This window comes from Schistocerca serialis, chromosome 2, assembly GCF_023864345.2.
Source record: "Schistocerca serialis cubense isolate TAMUIC-IGC-003099 chromosome 2, iqSchSeri2.2, whole genome shotgun sequence".
NCBI classification, from domain to species: Eukaryota; Metazoa; Arthropoda; class Insecta; order Orthoptera; family Acrididae; genus Schistocerca; species Schistocerca serialis.
The window spans coordinates 114,841,406-114,859,232 of NC_064639.1; positions in this window are offsets into that span (position 1 = coordinate 114,841,406).

Genomic DNA, 17,827 nt, shown 5'->3' on the forward strand with positions numbered 1-17,827 from the left:
TGCAATCATCAAGATCCTTTTAACTGAAAGAAAATTTAGAACCCACAAGGAACAACTGCGAATAATGTGTTAGGAAGTATCATTTGCATTTTCATATGTCATAAAAAGGCGTGTTTAGGACGGTTGCGTAGGTCGTAAGTGCCGCAGAGAGCTCATTCGGAGAGGGAAGGAGGGCTGTAATGGGAGGAGGAGGCCCACATTTCTCCAACGAGTATAGAAATGTTGAGATAGGTTCTTTATTTACAAAGATAAAGGGACTTATTACATTCAAATGCCACCGTGACCGAAAATTTTGTGGCTCACAATGCCTCTGCGTTGCATGTACCACTTGTTAAATATATCTGATACATAAATAGTGCTACGACGACCTCCATGTATCAGTCACACATTGCGACAACTTTTGTAATCATCAAGATACTTTTAACTGAAAGAAAATTTAGAACCCACAAGGAACAACTGCGAATAATGTGTTAGGAAGTATCATTTGCAGTGGCATATGTCATAAAAAGGCGTGTTTAGCACGGTTGCGTAGGTCGTAAGTGCCGCAGAAAGCTCATTCGGAGAGGGAAGGAGGGCTGTAAGGGGAGGAGGAGGCCCACATTTCTCTAACGAGTATAGAAATGTTGAGATAGGTTCCTTATATACAAAGCTAAGGGGACTTATTACATTCAAATGCCACAGTGACGAAAAATTTTGTGGCTCACAATGCCTCTGCGTTGCATATACCACTTGTTAAATATTTCTGAAAAATAAATAGTGCTACGACGACCTCCATGTATCAGTCACTCATTGCGACAACTTTTGGAATCATCAAGATCCTTGGAACAAAAAGAAAATTTAGAACCCACAAGGAACAACTGCGAATAATGTGTTAGGAAGTATCATTTGCAGTGGCATATGTCATAAAGAGGCGTGTTTAGGACGGCTGTGTAGGTCGTAAGTGCCGCAGAGATCTCATTCGGAGAGGGAAGGAGGGCTGTAAGGGGAGGAGGAGGCCCACATTTCTCTAACGAGAATAGAAATGTTGAGATAGGTTCTTCATTTACAAAGCTAAAGGGACTTATTACATTCAAATGCCACAGTGACGAAAAATTTTGTGGCTCACAATGCCTCTGCGTTGCATATACCACTTGATAAATATATCTGAAACGTAAATAAAGCTACGACGACCTCCATGTATCAGTCACACATTGCGACATCTTTTGGAATCACCAAGATCCTTGGAACTGAAAGAAAATTTAGAACCCACAAGGAACAACTGCGAATAATGTGTTAGGAAGTATCATTTGCAGTGGCATATGTCTTAAAAACGCGTGTTTAGGACGGTGGCATGTACGCAATTGCCGCAGAAGGCTCATTCGGAGAGGGAAGGAGGGCTGTAAGGGGAGGAGGAGGCCCACATTTCTCTAACGAGTATAGAAATGTTGAGATAGGTTCTTTATTTACAAAGCTGAAGGGACTTATTACATTCAAATGCCACAGTGACGAAATATTTTGTGGCTCACAATGCCTCTGCGTTGCATATACCGCTTGTTAAACATTTCTGAAACATAATTAGTGCTACGACGACCTCCATGTATCAGTCACACATTGCGACAACTTTTGGAACCATCAAGATCCTTGGAACTGAAAGAAAATTTAGAACCCACAAGGAACAACTGCGAATAATGTGTTAGGAAGTATCATTTGCAGTGGCATATGTCTTAAAAACGCGTGTTTAGGACGGTCGCAAGTTCGCAATTGCCGCAGAAGCCTCATTCGGAGAGGGAAGGAGGGCTGTAAGGGGATGAGGAGGCCCACATTTCTCTAACGAGTATAGAAATGATGAGATAGGTTCTTTATTTACAAAGCTAAAGGGACTTATTACATTCAAATGCCACAGTGACGAAAAATTTTGTGGCTCACAATTTCTCTGCGTTGCATATACCACTTGTTAAATATTTCTGAAACATGATTAGTGCTACGACGACCTCCATGTATCAGTCACACATTGCGACAACTTTTGCAATCATCAAGATCCTTGGAACTGAAAGAAAATTTAGAAACCACAAGGAACAACTGCGAATAATGTGTTAGGAAGTATCATTTGCAGTGGCATATGTCATAAAAAGGCTTGTCTAGGACGGTTGCGGTGGTCGTAAGTGCCGCAGAGAGCTCATTCGGCGAGGGAAGGAGGGCTGTAAGGGGAGGAGGAGGCCCACATTTCTCTAACGAGTATAGAAATGTTGAGATAGGTTCTTTATATACAAAGCTAAAGGGACTTATTACATTCAAATGCCACAGTGACGAAACATTTTGTGGCTCACAATGCCTCTGCGTTGCATATACCACTTGTTAAATATTTCTGAAAAATAAATAGTGCCACGACGACCTCCATGTATCAGTCACACATTGCGACAACCTTTGGAATCATCAAGATCGTTGGAAGTGAAAGAAATTTTAGAACCCACAAGGAACAACTGCGAATAATGTGTTAGGAAGTATCATTTGCAGTGGCTTATGTCACAAAGAGGCGTGTTTAGGACGGTTGTGTAGGCCGTAAGTGCCGCAGAAAGGTCATTCGGAGAGGGAAGGAGGGCTGTAAGGGGAGGAGGAGGCCCACATTTCTCTAACGAGTATAGAAATGTTGAGATAGGTTCTTCATTTACAAAGCTAAAAGCACTTATTACATTCAAATGCCACAGTGACGAAAAATTTTGTGGCTCACAATGCCTCTGCGTTGCATATACCACTTGTTAAATATTTCTGAAACATAAATAGTGCTACGTCGACCTCCATGTATCAGTCACACATTGCGACAACTTTTGGAATCATCAAGATCCTTGGAACTGAAAGAAAATTTAGAACCCACAAGGAACAACTGGGAATAATGTGTTAGGAAGTATCATTTGCAGTGGCATATGTCATAAAAAGGCGTGTCTAGGACGGTTGCGTAGGTCGTAAGTGCCGCAGAGAGCTCATTCGGCGAGGGAAGGAGGGCTGTAAGGGGAGGAGGAGGCCCACATTTCTCTAACGAGTATAGAAATGATGAGATAGGTTCTTTATTTACAAAGCTAAAGGGGCTTATTACATTCAAATGCCACAGTGACGAAAAATTTTGTGGCTCACAATGCCTCTGCGTTGCATATACCACTCGTTAAATATTTCTGAAACATAAATAGTCCTAAGACGACCTCCATGTATCAGTCACTCATTGCGACAACTTTTGGAATCATCAAGATCCTTGGAACAAAAAGAAAATTTAGAACCCACAAGGAACAACTGCGAATAATGTGTTAGGAAGTATCATTTGCAGTGGCATATGTCATAAAGAGGCGTGTTTAGGACGGCTGTGTAGGTCGTAAGTGCCGCAGAGAGCTCATTCGGAGAGGGAAGGAGGGCTGTAAGGGGAGGAGGAGGCCCACATTTCTCTAACGAGTATAGAAATGTTGAGATAGGTTCTTCATTTACAAAGCTAAAGGGACCTATTACATTCAAATGCCACAGTGACGAAAAATTTTGTGGCTCACAATGCCTCTGCGTTGCATATACCACTTGATAAATATTTCTGAAACGTAAATAGTGCTACGACGACCTCCATGTATCAGTCACACATTGCGACAACTTTTGGAATCATCAAGATCCTTGGAACTGAAAGAAAATTTAGAACCCACAAGGAACAACTGCGAATAATGTGTTAGGAAGTATCATTTGCAGTGGCATATGTCTTAAAAACGCGTGTTTAGGACGGTGGCATGTACGCAATTGCCGCAGAAGGCTCATTCGGAGAGGGAAGGAGGGCTGTAAGGGGAGGAGGAGGCCCACATTTCTGCAACGAGTATAGAAATGTTGAGATAGGTTCTTTATTTACAAAGATAAAGGGACTTATTACATTCAAATGCCACAGTGACTGAAAAATTTGTGGCTCACAATGCCTCTGCGTTACATATACCACTTGTTAAATATATCTGATACATAAATAGTGCTACGACGACCTCCATGTATCAGTCACACATTGCGACAACTTTTGTAATCATCAAGATCCTTTTAACTGAAAGAAAATTTAGAACCCACAAGGAACAACTGCGAATAATGTGTTAGGAAGTATCATTTGCAGTGGCATATGTCATAAAAAGGCGTGTTTAGCACGGTTGCGTAGGTCGTAAGTGCCGCAGAAAGCTCATTCGGAGAGGGAAGGAGGGCTGTAAGGGGAGGAGGAGGCCCACATTTCTCTAACGAGTATAGAAATGTTGAGATAGGTTCTTTATATACAAAGCTAAAGGGACTTATTACATTCAAATGCCACAGTGACGAAAAATTTTGTGGCTCATAATGCCTCTGCGTTGCATATACCACTTGTTAAATATTTCTGAAAAATAAATAGTGCTACGACGACCTCCATGTATCAGTCACACGGTGCGACAACTTTTGCAATCATCAAGATCCTTTTAACTGAAAGAAAATTTAGAACCCACAAGGAACAACTGCGAATAATGTGTTAGGAAGTATCATTTGCAGTGGCATTTGTCATAAAGAGGCGTGTTTAGGACGGTTGCGTAGGTCGTAACTGCCGCAGAGAGATCATTCGGAGAGGGAAGGAGGGCTGTAAGGGGAGGAGGAGGCCCACATTTCTCTAACGAGTATAGAAATGTTGAGATAGGTTCTTTGTTTACAAAGCTAAAGGGACTTATTACATTCAAATGCCACAGTGACGAAAAATTTTGTGGCTCACAATGCCTCTGCGTTGCATATACCACTTGTTAAATATTTCTGATACATAAATAGTGCTACGACGACCTCCATGTATCAGTCACACATTGCGACAACTTTTGCAATCATCAAGATCCTTTTAACTGAAAGAAAATTTAGAACCCACAAGGAACAACTGCGAATAATGTGTTAGGAAGTATCATTTGCAGTGGCATATGTCATAAAAAGGCGTGTTTAGCACGGTTGTGTAGGTCGTAAGTGCCGCAGAATGCTCATTCGGAGAGGGAAGGAGGGCTGTAAGGGGAGGAGGAGGCCCACATTTCTCTAACGAGTATAGAAATGTTGAGATAGGTTCTTTATTTACAAAGGAAAAGGGACTTATTACATTAAAATGCCACAGTGACGAAAAATTTTGTGACTCACAATGCCTCTGCGTTGCATATACCATTTGTTAAAAATTTCTGATACATAAATAGTGCTACGACGACCTCCATGTATCAGTCACATATTGCGACAACTTTTGCAATCATCAAGATCTTTTTAACTGAAAGAAAATTTAGAACCCACAAGGAACAACTGCGAATAATGTGTTAGGAAGTATCATTTGCATTGGCATATGTCATAAAAAGGCGTGTTTAGGACGGTTGCGTAGGTCGTAAGTGCCGCAGAGAGCTCATTCGGAGAGGAAGGAGGGCTGTAAGGGGAGGAAGAGGTATACATTTCTCTAACGAGTATAGAAATGTTGAGATAGGTTCTTTATTTACAAAGCTAAAGGGACTTATTACATTCAAATGCCACAGTGACGAAAAAATTTTGTGGCTCACAATGCCTCTGCGTTGCATATACCACTTGTTAAATATTTCTGAAAAATAAATAGTGCTACGACGACCTCCATGTATCAGTCACTCATTGCGACAACTTTTGGAATCATCAAGATCCTTGGAACAAAAAGAAAATTTAGAACCCACAAGGAACAACTGCGAATAATGTGTTAGGAAGTATCATTTGCAGTGGCATATGTCATAAAGAGGCGTGTTTAGGACGGCTGTGTAGGTCGTAAGTGCCGCAGAGATCTCATTCGGAGAGGGAAGGAGGGCTGTAAGGGGAGGAGGAGGCCCACATTTCTCTAACGAGTATAGAAATGTTGAGATAGGTTCTTCCTTTACAAAGCTAAAGGGACTTATTACATTCAAATGCCACAGTGACGAAAAATTTTGTGGCTCACAATGCCTCTGCGTTGCATATACCACTTGATAAATATTTCTGAAACGTAAATAGTGCTACGACGACCTCCATGTATCAGTCACACATTGCGACATCTTTTGGAATCATCAAGATCCTTGGAACTGAAAGAAAATTTAGAACCCACAAGGAACAACTGCGAATAATGTGTTAGGAAGTATCATTTGCAGTGGCATATGTCTTAAAAACGCGTGTTTAGGACGGTGGCATGTACGCAATTGCCGCAGAAGGCTCATTCGGAGAGGGAAGGAGGGCTGTAAGGGGAGGAGGAGGCCCACATTTCTCTAACGAGTATAGAAATGTTGAGATAGGTTCTTTATTTACAAAGCTGAAGGGACTTATTACATTCAAATGCCACAGTGACGAAATATTTTGTGGCTCACAATGCCTCTGCGTTGCATATACCGCTTGTTAAACATTTCTGAAACATAATTAGTGCTACGACGACCTCCATGTATCAGTCACACATTGCGACAACTTTTGGAATCATCAAGATCCTTGGAAGTGAAAGAAAATTTAGAACGCACAAGGAACAACTGCGAATAATGTGTTAGGAAGTATCATTTGCAGTGGCATATGTCTTAAAAACGCGTGTTTAGGACGGTGGCAAGTTCGCAATTGCCGCAGAAGGCTCATTCGGAGAGGGAAGGAGGGCTGTAAGGGGGGGAGGAGGCCCACATTTCTCTAACGAGTATAGAAATGATGAGATAGGTTCTTTATTTACAAAGCTAAAGGGACTTATTACATTCAAATGCCACAGTGACAAAAAATTTTGTGGCTCACAAAGCCTCTGCGTTGCATATACCACTTGTTAAATATTTCTGAAATATAATTAGTGCTACGACGACCTCCATGTATCAGTCACACATTGCGACAACTTTTGCAATCATCAAGATCCTTGGAACTGAAAGAAAATTTAGAAACCACAAGGAACAACTGCGAATAATGTGTTAGGAAGTATCATTTGCAGTGGCATATGTCATAAAAAGGCTTGTCTAGGACGGTTGCGTAGGTCGTAAGTGCCGCAGAGAGCTCATTCGGCGAGGGAAGGAGGGCTGTAAGGCGAGGAGGAGGCCCACATTTCTCTAACGAGTATAGAAATGTTGAGGTAGGTTCTTCATTTACAAAGCTAAAGGGACTTATTACATTCAAATGCCACAGTGACGAAAAATTTTGTGGCTCACAATGCCTCTGCGTTGCATATACCACTTGATAAATATTTCTGAAACATAAATAGTGCTACGTCGACCTCCATGTATCAGTCACACATTGCGACAACTTTTGGAATCAACAAGATCCTTGGAACTGAAAGAAAATTTAGAACCCACAAGGAACAACTGCGAATAATGTGTTAGGAAGTATCATTTGCAGTGGCATTTGTCATAAAAAGGCGTGTCTAGGACGGTTGCGTAGGTCGTAAGTGCCGCAGAGAGCTCATTCGGCGAGGGAAGGAGGGCTGTAAGGGGAGGAGGAGGCCCACATTTCTCTAACGAGTATAGAAATGTTGAGATAGGTTCTTCATTTACAAAGCTAAAGGGACTTATTACATTCAAATGCCACAGTGACGAAAAATTTTGTGGCTCACAATGCCTCTGCGTTGCATATACCACTTGATAAATATTTCTGAAACGTAAATAGTGCTACGACGACCTCCATGTATCAGTCACACATTGCGACAACTTTTGGAATCATCAAGATCCTTGGAACTGAAAGAAAATTTAGAACCCACAAGGAACAACTGCGAATAATGTGTTAGGAAGTATGATTTGCAGTGGCATATGTCTTAAAAACGCGTGTTTAGGACGGTGGCATGTACGCAATTGCCGCAGAAGGCTCATTCGGAGAGGGAAGGAGGGCTGTAAGGGGAGGAGGAGGCCCACATTTCTCTAACGAGTATAGAAATGTTGAGATAGGTTCTTCATTTACAAAGCTAAAGGGACTTATTACATTCAAATGCCACAGTGACGAAAAATTTTGTGGCTCACAATGCCTCTGCGTTGCATATACCGCTTGTTAAACATTTCTGAAACATAATTAGTGCTACGACAACCTCCATGTATCAGTCACACATTGCGACAACTTTTGGAATCATCAAGATCCTTGGAACTGAAAGAAAATTTAGAACCCACAAGGAACAACTGCGAATAATGTGTTAGGAAGTATCATTTGCAGTGGCATATGTCATAAAAAGGCTTGTCTAGGACGGTTGCGTAGGTCGTAAGTGCCGCAGAGAGCTCATTCGGCGAGGGAAGGAGGGCTGTAAGGGGAGGAGGAGGCCCACATTTCTCTAACGAGTATAGAAATGTTGAGGTAGGTTCTTTATATACAAAGCTAAAGGGACTTATTACATTCAAATGCCACAGTGACGAAACATTTTGTGGCTCACAATGCCTCTGCGTTGCATATACCACTTGTTAAATATTTCTGAAAAATAAATAGTGCCACGACGACCTCCATGTATCAGTCACACATTGCGACAACCTTTGGAATCATCAAGATCGTTGGAAGTGAAAGAAATTTTAGAACCCACAAGGAACAACTGCGAATAATGTGTTAGGAAGTATCATTTGCAGTGGCATATGTCACAAAGAGGCGTGTTTAGGACGGTTGTGTAGGCCGTAAGTGCCGCAGAAAGGTCATTCGGAGAGGGAAGGAGGGCTGTAAGGGGAGGAGGAGGCCCACATTTCTCTGACGAGTATAGAAATGTTGAGATAGGTTCTTCATTTACAAAGCTAAAAGCACTTATTACATTCAAATGCCACAGTGACGAAAAATTTTGTGGCTCACAATGCCTCTGCGTTGCATATACCACTTGTTAAATATTTCTGAAACATAAATAGTCCTAAGACGACCTCCATGTATCAGTCACTCATTGCGACAACTTTTGGAATCATCAAGATCCTTGGAACAAAAAGAAAATTTAGAACCCACAAGGAACAACTGCGAATAATGTGTTAGGAAGTATCATTTGCAGTGGCATATGTCATAAAGAGGCGTGTTTAGGACGGCTGTGTAGGTCGTAAGTGCCGCAGAGAGCTCATTCGGAGAGGGAAGGAGGGCTGTAAGGGGAGGAGGAGGCCCACATTTCTCTAACGAGTATAGAAATGTTGAGATAGGTTCTTCATTTACAAAGCTAAAGGGACTTATTACATTCAAATGCCACAGTGACGAAAAATTTTGTGGCTCACAATGCCTCTGCGTTGCATATACCACTTGATAAATATTTCTGAAACGTAAATAGTGCTACGACGACCTCCATGTATCAGTCACACATTGCGACAACTTTTGGAATCATCAAGATCCTTGGAACTGAAAGAAAATTTAGAACCCACAAGGAACAACTGCGAATAATGTGTTAGGAAGTATCATTTGCAGTGGCATATGTCTTAAAAACGCGTGTTTAGGACGGTGGCATGTACGCAATTGCCGCAGAAGGCTCATTCGGAGAGGGAAGGAGGGCTGTAAGGGGAGGAGGAGGCCCACATTTCTCTAACGAGTATAGAAATGTTGAGATAGGTTCTTTATTTACAAAGCTGAAGGGACTTATTACATTCAAATGCCACAGTGACGAAATATTTTGTGGCTCACAATGCCTCTGCGTTGCATATACCGCTTGTTAAACATTTCTGAAACATAATTAGTGCTACGACGACCTCCATGTATCAGTCACACATTGCGACAACTTTTGGAATCATCAAGATCCTTGGAACTGAAAGAAAATTTAGAACCCACAAGGAACAACTGCGAATAATGTGTTAGGAAGTATGATTTGCAGTGGCATATGTCTTAAAAACGCGTGTTTAGGACGGTGGCATGTACGCAATTGCCGCAGAAGGCTCATTCGGAGAGGGAAGGAGGGCTGTAAGGGGAGGAGGAGGCCCACATTTCTCTAACGAGTATAGAAATGTTGAGATAGGTTCTTTATTTACAAAGCTGAAGGGACTTATTACATTCAAATGCCACAGTGACGAAATATTTTGTGGCTCACAATGCCTCTGCGTTGCATATACCGCTTGTTAAACATTTCTGAAACATAATTAGTGCTACGACAACCTCCATGTATCAGTCACACATTGCGACAACTTTTGGAATCATCAAGATCCTTGGAACTGAAAGAAAATTTAGAACCCACAAGGAACAACTGCGAATAATGTGTTAGGAAGTATCATTTGCAGTGGCATATGTCATAAAAAGGCTTGTCTAGGACGGTTGCGTAGGTCGTAAGTGCCGCAGAGAGCTCATTCGGCGAGGGAAGGAGGGCTGTAAGGGGAGGAGGAGGCCCACATTTCTCTAACGAGTATAGAAATGTTGAGGTAGGTTCTTTATATACAAAGCTAAAGGGACTTATTACATTCAAATGCCACAGTGACGAAACATTTTGTGGCTCACAATGCCTCTGCGTTGCATATACCACTTGTTAAATATTTCTGAAAAATAAATAGTGCCACGACGACCTCCATGTATCAGTCACACATTGCGACAACCTTTGGAATCATCAAGATCGTTGGAAGTGAAAGAAATTTTAGAACCCACAAGGAACAACTGCGAATAATGTGTTAGGAAGTATCATTTGCAGTGGCATATGTCACAAAGAGGCGTGTTTAGGACGGTTGTGTAGGCCGTAAGTGCCGCAGAAAGGTCATTCGGAGAGGGAAGGAGGGCTGTAAGGGGAGGAGGAGGCCCACATTTCTCTAACGAGTATAGAAATGTTGAGATAGGTTCTTCATTTACAAAGCTAAAAGCACTTATTACATTCAAATGCCACAGTGACGAAAAATTTTGTGGCTCACAATGCCTCTGCGTTGCATATACCACTTGTTAAATATTTCTGAAACATAAATAGTGCTACGTCGACCTCCATGTATCAGTCACACATTGCGACAACTTTTGGAATAATCAAGATCCTTGGAACTGAAAGAAAATTTAGAACCCACAAGGAACAACTGCGAATAATGTGTTAGGAAGTATCATTTGCAGTGGCATATGTCATAAAAAGGCGTGTCTAGGACGGTTGCGTAGGTCGTAAGTGCCGCAGAGAGCTCATTCGGCGAGGGAAGGAGGGCTGTAAGGGGAGGAGGAGGCCCACATTTCTCTAACGAGTATAGAAATGTTGAGATAGGTTCTTTATTTACAAAGCTGAAGGGACTTATTACATTCAAATGCCACAGTGACGAAATATTTTGTGGCTCACAATGCCTCTGCGTTGCATATACCGCTTGTTAAACATTTCTGAAACATAATTAGTGCTACGACGACCTCCATGTATCAGTCACACATTGCGACAACTTTTGGAATCATCAAGATCCTTGGAACTGAAAGAAAATTTAGAACCCACAAGGAACAACTGCGAATAATGTCTTAGGAAGTATCATTTGCAGTGGCATATGTCTTAAAAACGCGTGTTTAGGACGGTGGCAATTTCGCAATTGCCGCAGAAGGCTCATTCGGAGAGGGAAGGAGGGCTGTAAGGGGGGGAGGAGGCCCACATTTCTCTAACGAGTATAGAAATGATGAGATAGGTTCTTTATTTACAAAGCTAAAGGGACTTATTACATTCAAATGCCACAGTGACGAAAAATTTTGTGGCTCTCAATGCCTCTGCGTTGCATATACCACTTGTTAAATATTTCTGAAACATAATTAGTGCTACGACGACCTCCATGTATCAGTCACACATTGCGACAACTTTTGCAATCATCAAGATCCTTGGAACTGATAGAAAATTTAGAAACCACAAGGAACAACTGCGAATAATGTGTTAGGAAGTATCATTTGCAGTGGCATATGTCATAAAAGGGCGTGTCTAGGACGGTTGCGTAGATCGTAAGTGCCGCAGAGAGCTCATTCGGCGAGGCAAGGAGGGCTGTAAGGGGAGGAGGAGGCCCACATTTCTCTAACGAGTATAGAAATGTTGAGATAGGTTCTTTATATACAAAGCTAAAGGGACTTATTACATTCAAATGCCACAGTGACGAAACATTTTGTGGCTCACAATGCCTCTGCGTTGCATATACCACTTGTTAAATATTTCTGAAAAATAAATAGTGCCACGACGACCTCCATGTATCAGTCACACATTGCGACAACCTTTGGAATCATCAAGATCGTTGAAAGTGAAAGAAATTTTAGAACCCACAAGGAATAACTGCGAATAATGTGTTAGGAAGTATCATTTGCAGTGGCATATGTCATAAAGAGGCGTGTTTAGGACGGTTGTGTAGGCCGTAAGTGCCGCAGAGAGGTCATTCGGAGAGGGAAGGAGGGCTGTAAGGGGAGGAGGAGGCCCACATTTCTCTAACGAGTATAGAAATGTTGAGATAGGTTCTTCATTTACAAAGCTAAAAAAACTTATTACATTCAAATGCCACAGTGACGAAAAATTTTGTGGCTCACAATGCCTCTGCGTTGCATATACCACTTGTTAAATATTTCTGAAACATAAATAGTGCTACGTCGACCTCCATGTATCAGTCACACATTGCGACAACTTTTGGAATCATCAAGATCCTTGGAACGGAAAGAAAATTTAGAACTCACAAGGAACAACTGCGAATAATGTGTTAGGAAGTGTCATTTGCAGTGGCATATGTCTTAAAAACGCGTGTTTAGGACGGTGGCAAGTACGCAATTGCCGCAGAAGGCTCATTCGGAGAGGGAAGGAGGGCTGTAAGGGGAGGAGGAGGCCCACATTTCTCTAACGAGTATAGAAATGTTGAGATACGTTCTTTATTTACAAAGCTAAAGGGACTTATTACATTCAAATGCCACAGTGACGAAAAATTTTGTGGCTCACAATGCCTCCGCGTTGCATATAGCACTTGTTAAATATTTCTGAAACATAAATAGTGCTACGACGACCTCCATGTAACAGTCACACATTGCGACAACTTTTGCAATCATCAAGATCCTTGGAACTGAAAGAAAACTTAGAAACCACAAGGAACAACTGCGAATAATGTGTTAGGAAGTATCATTTGCAGTGGCATATGCCATAAAAAGGCGTGTCTAGGACGGTTGCGTAGGTCGTAAGTGCCGCAGAGAGCTCATTCGGAGAGGGAAGGAGGGCTGTAAGGGGAGGAGGAGGCCCACATTTCTCTAATGAGTATAGAAATGTTGAGATAGGTTCTTTATATACAAAGCTAAAGGGACTTATTACATTCAAATGCCACAGTGACGAAATATTTTGTGGCTCACAATGCCTCTGCGTTGCATATACCGCTTGTTAAACATTTCTGAAACATAATTAGTGCTACGACGACCTCCATGTATCAGTCACACATTGCGACAACTTTTGGAATCATCAAGATCCTTGGAACTGAGAGAAAATTTATAACCCACAAGGAACAACTGCGACTAATGAAATAGGAAGTATCATTTGCAGTGGCATATGTCTTAAAAACGCGTGTTTAGGACGGTGGCAAGTTCGCAATTGCCGCAGAAGGCTCATTCGGAGAGGGAAGGAGGGCTGTAAGGGGGGGAGGAGGCCCACATTTCTCTAACGAGTATAGAAATGATGAGATAGGTTCTTTATTTACAAAGCTAAAGGGACTTATTACATTCAAATGCCACAGTGACGAAAAATTTTGTGGCTCACAATGCCTCTGCGTTGCATATACCACTTGTTAAATATTTCTGAAACATAATTAGTGCTACGACGACCTCCATGTATCAGTCACACATTGAGACAACTTTTGCAATCATCAAGATCCTTGGAACTGAAAGAAAATTTAGAACCCAGAAGGAACATTTGCGAATAATGTGTTAGGAAGTATTTTTGCAGTGGCATATGTCATTAAAAGGCGTATTTATCACGGTTGCGTAGGTCGTAAGTGCCGCAGAGAGCTCATTCGGAGAGGGAAGGAGGGCTGTAAGGGGAGGAGGAGGCCCACATTTCTCTAAAGAGTATAGAAATTTTGAGATAGGTTCTTTATTTACAAAGCTACAGGGACTTATTACATTCAAATGCCACAGTGACGAAACATTTTGTGGCTCACAATGCCTCTGCGTTGCATATACCACTTGTTAAATATTTGTGAAAAATAAATGGTGCCACGACGACCTCCATGTATCAGTCACACATTGCGACAACCTTTGGAATCATCAAGATCGTTGGAAGTGAAACAAATTTAAGAACCCACAAGGAACAACTGCGAATAATGTGTTAGGAAGTATCATTTGCAGTGGCATATGTCATAAAGAGGCGTGTTTAGGACGGTTGTGTAGGCCGTAAGTGCCGCAGAGAGGTCATTCGGAGAGGGAAGGAGGGCTGTAAGGGGAGGAGGAGGACCACATTTCTCAAACGAGTATAGAAATGTTGAGATAGGTTCTTCATTTACAAAGCTAAAGGCACTTATTACGTTCAAATGCCACAGTGACGAAAAATTTTGTGGCTCACAATGCCTCTGCGTTGCATATACCACTTGTTAAATATTTCTGAAACATAAATAGTGCTACGTCGACCTCCATGTATCAGTCACACATTGCGACAACTTTTGGAATCATCAAGATCCTTGGAACTGAAAGAAAATTTAGAACCCACAAGGGAACAACTGCGAATAATGTGTTAGGAAGTATCATTTGCAGTGGCATATGTCTTAAAAACGCGTGTTTAGGACGGTGGCAAGTACGCAATTGCCGCAGAAGGCTCATTCGGAGAGGGAAGGAGGGCTGTAAGGGGAGGAGGAGGCCCACATTTCTCTAACGAGTATAGAAATGTTGAGATAGGTTCTTTATTTACAAAGCTAAAGGGACTTATTACATTCAAATGCCACAGTGACGAAAAATTTTGTGGCTCACAATGCCTCTGCGTTGCATATACCACTTGTTAAATGTTTCTAAAACATAAATAGTGCTACGACGACCTCCATGTATCAGTCACAAATTGCGACAACTTTTGCAATCATCAAGATCCTTGGAACTGAAAGAAAATTTAGAATCCACAAGGAACAACTGCGAATAATGTGTTAGGAAGTATCATTTGCAGTGGCATATGTCATAAAAAGGCGTGTCTAGGACGGTTGCGTAGGTCGTAAGTGCCACAGAGAGCTCATTCGGCGAGGGAAGGAGGGCTGTAAGGGGAGGAGGAGGCCCACATTTCTCTAACGAGTATAGAAATGTTGAGATAGGTTCTTTATATACAAAGCTAAAGGGACTTATTACATTCAAATGCCACAGTGACGAAAAAATTTGTGGCTCACAATGCCTCTGCGTTGCATATACCACTTGTTAAATATTTCTGAAACATAAATAGTCGTAAGACGACCACCATGTATCAGTCACACATTGCGACATGTTTTGGAATCATCATGATCCTTGGAACTGAAAGAAAATATAGAAACCACAAGGAACAACTGCGAATAATGTGTTAGGAAGTATCATTTGCAGTGGCATATGTCATAAAAAGGCGTGTCTAGGACGTTTGCGTAGGTCGTAAGTGCCGCAGAGAGCTCATTCGAAGAGGGAAGGAGGGCTGTAAGGGGAGGAGGAGGCCCACATTTCTCTAACGAGTTTAGAAATGTTGAGATAGGTTCTTCATTTACAAAGCTAAAGGCACTTATTACATTCAAATGCCACAGTGTCGAAAAATTTTGTGGCTCACAATGCCTCTGCGTTGCATATACCACTTGTTAAATATTTCTGAAACATAAATAGTGCTACGACGACCTCCGTGTATCAGTCACACATTGCGACAACTTTAGGAATCATCAAGATCCTTGCAACTGAAAGAAAATTTAGAACTCACAAGGAACAACTGCGAATAATGTGTTAGGAAGTATCATTTGCAGTGGCATATGTCTTAAAAACGCGTGTTTAGGACGGTGGCAAGTTCGCAATTGCCGCAGAAGGCTCATTCGGAGAAGGAAGGGGGGCTGTAAGGGGAGGAGGAGGCCCACATTTCTCTAACGAGTGTAGAAATGTTGAGATACGTTCTTTATTTACAAAGCTAAAGGGACTTATTACATTCAAATGCCACAGTGACGAAAAATTTTGTGGCTCACAATGCCTCTGCGTTGCATATACCACTTGTTAAATATTTCTGAAACATAAATAGTGCTACGACGACCTCCATGTATCAGTCACACATTGCGATAACTTTTGGAATCATCAAGATCCTTGGAACTGAAAGAAAATTTAGAAACCACAAGGAACAACTGCGAATAATGTGTTAGGAAGTATCATTTGCAGTGGCATATGTCATAAAAAGGCGTGTCTAGGACGTTTGCGTAGGTCGTAAGTGCCGCAGAGAGCTCATTCGAAGAGGGAAGGAGGGCTGTAAGGGGAGGAGGAGGCCCACATTTCTCTAACGAGTTTAGAAATGTTGAGATAGGTTCTTTATATACAAAGATAAAGGGACTTATTACATTCAAATGCAACAGTGACGAAAAATTTTGTGGCTCACAATGCCTCTGCGTTGCATATACCACTTGTTAAATATTTCTGAAAAATATATAGTGCTACGACGACCTCCATGTATCAGTCACACATTGCGACTACTTCTGGAATCATCAAGATCCTTGGAACTGAAAGAAAATTTAGAACCCACAAGGAACAACTGCCAATAATGTGTTAGGAAGTACCATTTGCAGTGACATATGTCTTAAAAAGGCGTGTTTAGGACGGCTGCGGAGGTCGTAAGTGCCGCAGAGAGCTCATTCGGAGAGGGAAGGAGGGCTGTAAGGGGAGGAGGAGGCCCACATTTCTATAACGAGTATAGAAATGTTGAGATAGGTTCTTTATTTACAAAGCTAAAGGGACTTATTACATTCAAATGCCACAGTGACGAAAAATTTTGTGGCTCACAATGCCTCTGCGTTGCGTATACCACTTGTTAAATATTTCTGGAACATAAATAGTGCTACAACGACCTCCATGTATCAGTCACACATTGCGACAACTGTTGGAATCATCAAGATCCTTGGAACTGAAAGAAAATTTAGATCCCACAAGGGACATTTGCGAATAATATGTTAGGAAGTATCATTTGCAGTGGCATATGTCATAATAAGGCGTGTTTAGGACGGTAGCGTAGGTCGTAAGTGCCGCCGAGAGCTCATTCGGAGAGGGAAGGAGGGCTGTAAGGAAAGGAGGAGGCCCACATTTCTCTAACGAGTGTAGAAATGTTGAGATAGGTTCTTTATTTACAAAGCTAAAGGGACTTATTACATTCAAATGCCACAGTGGCGAAAAATTTTGTGGCTCACAATGTCTCTGCGTTGCATATACAACTTGCTAAATGTTTCTGGAACATAAATAGTGCTACGACGACCTCCATCTATCAGTCACACATTGCGACAACTTTTGGAATCATCAAGATTCTTTGAATTGAAAGGAAATTTAGAACCCACAAGGAACAACTTCGAATAATGTGTTAGGAAGTATCATTTGCAGTGGCATATGTCATACAAAGACGTGTTTAGGACGGTTGCGTAGGTCGTAAGTGCCGCAGAGAGCTCATTCGAAGAGGGAAGGAGGGCTGTAAGGGGAGGAGGCAGCAAACATTTCTCTAACGAGTATAGAAATGTTGAGATAGGTTCTTTATTTACAAAGCTAAAGGGACTTATTACTTTCAAATGCCACAGTGACAAAAAATTTTGTGGCTCACAATGCCTCTGCGTTGCATACACCACTTGTTAAATATTTCAGAAACATAAATAGTGCTACGACGACCTCCATGTATCAGTCACACATTGCGACAACTTTTCGAATCATCAAGATCCTTGGAAGTGAAAGAAAATTTAGAACCCACAAGGAACAACGGCGAATAATGTGTTAGGAAGTATCATTTGCAGTGGCATATGTCATAAGAACGCGTGTTTAGGACGGTGGCAAGTTCGCAATTGCCGCAGAAGGCTTATTCAGAGAGGGAAGGAGGGCTGTAAGGGGACGAGGAGGCCCA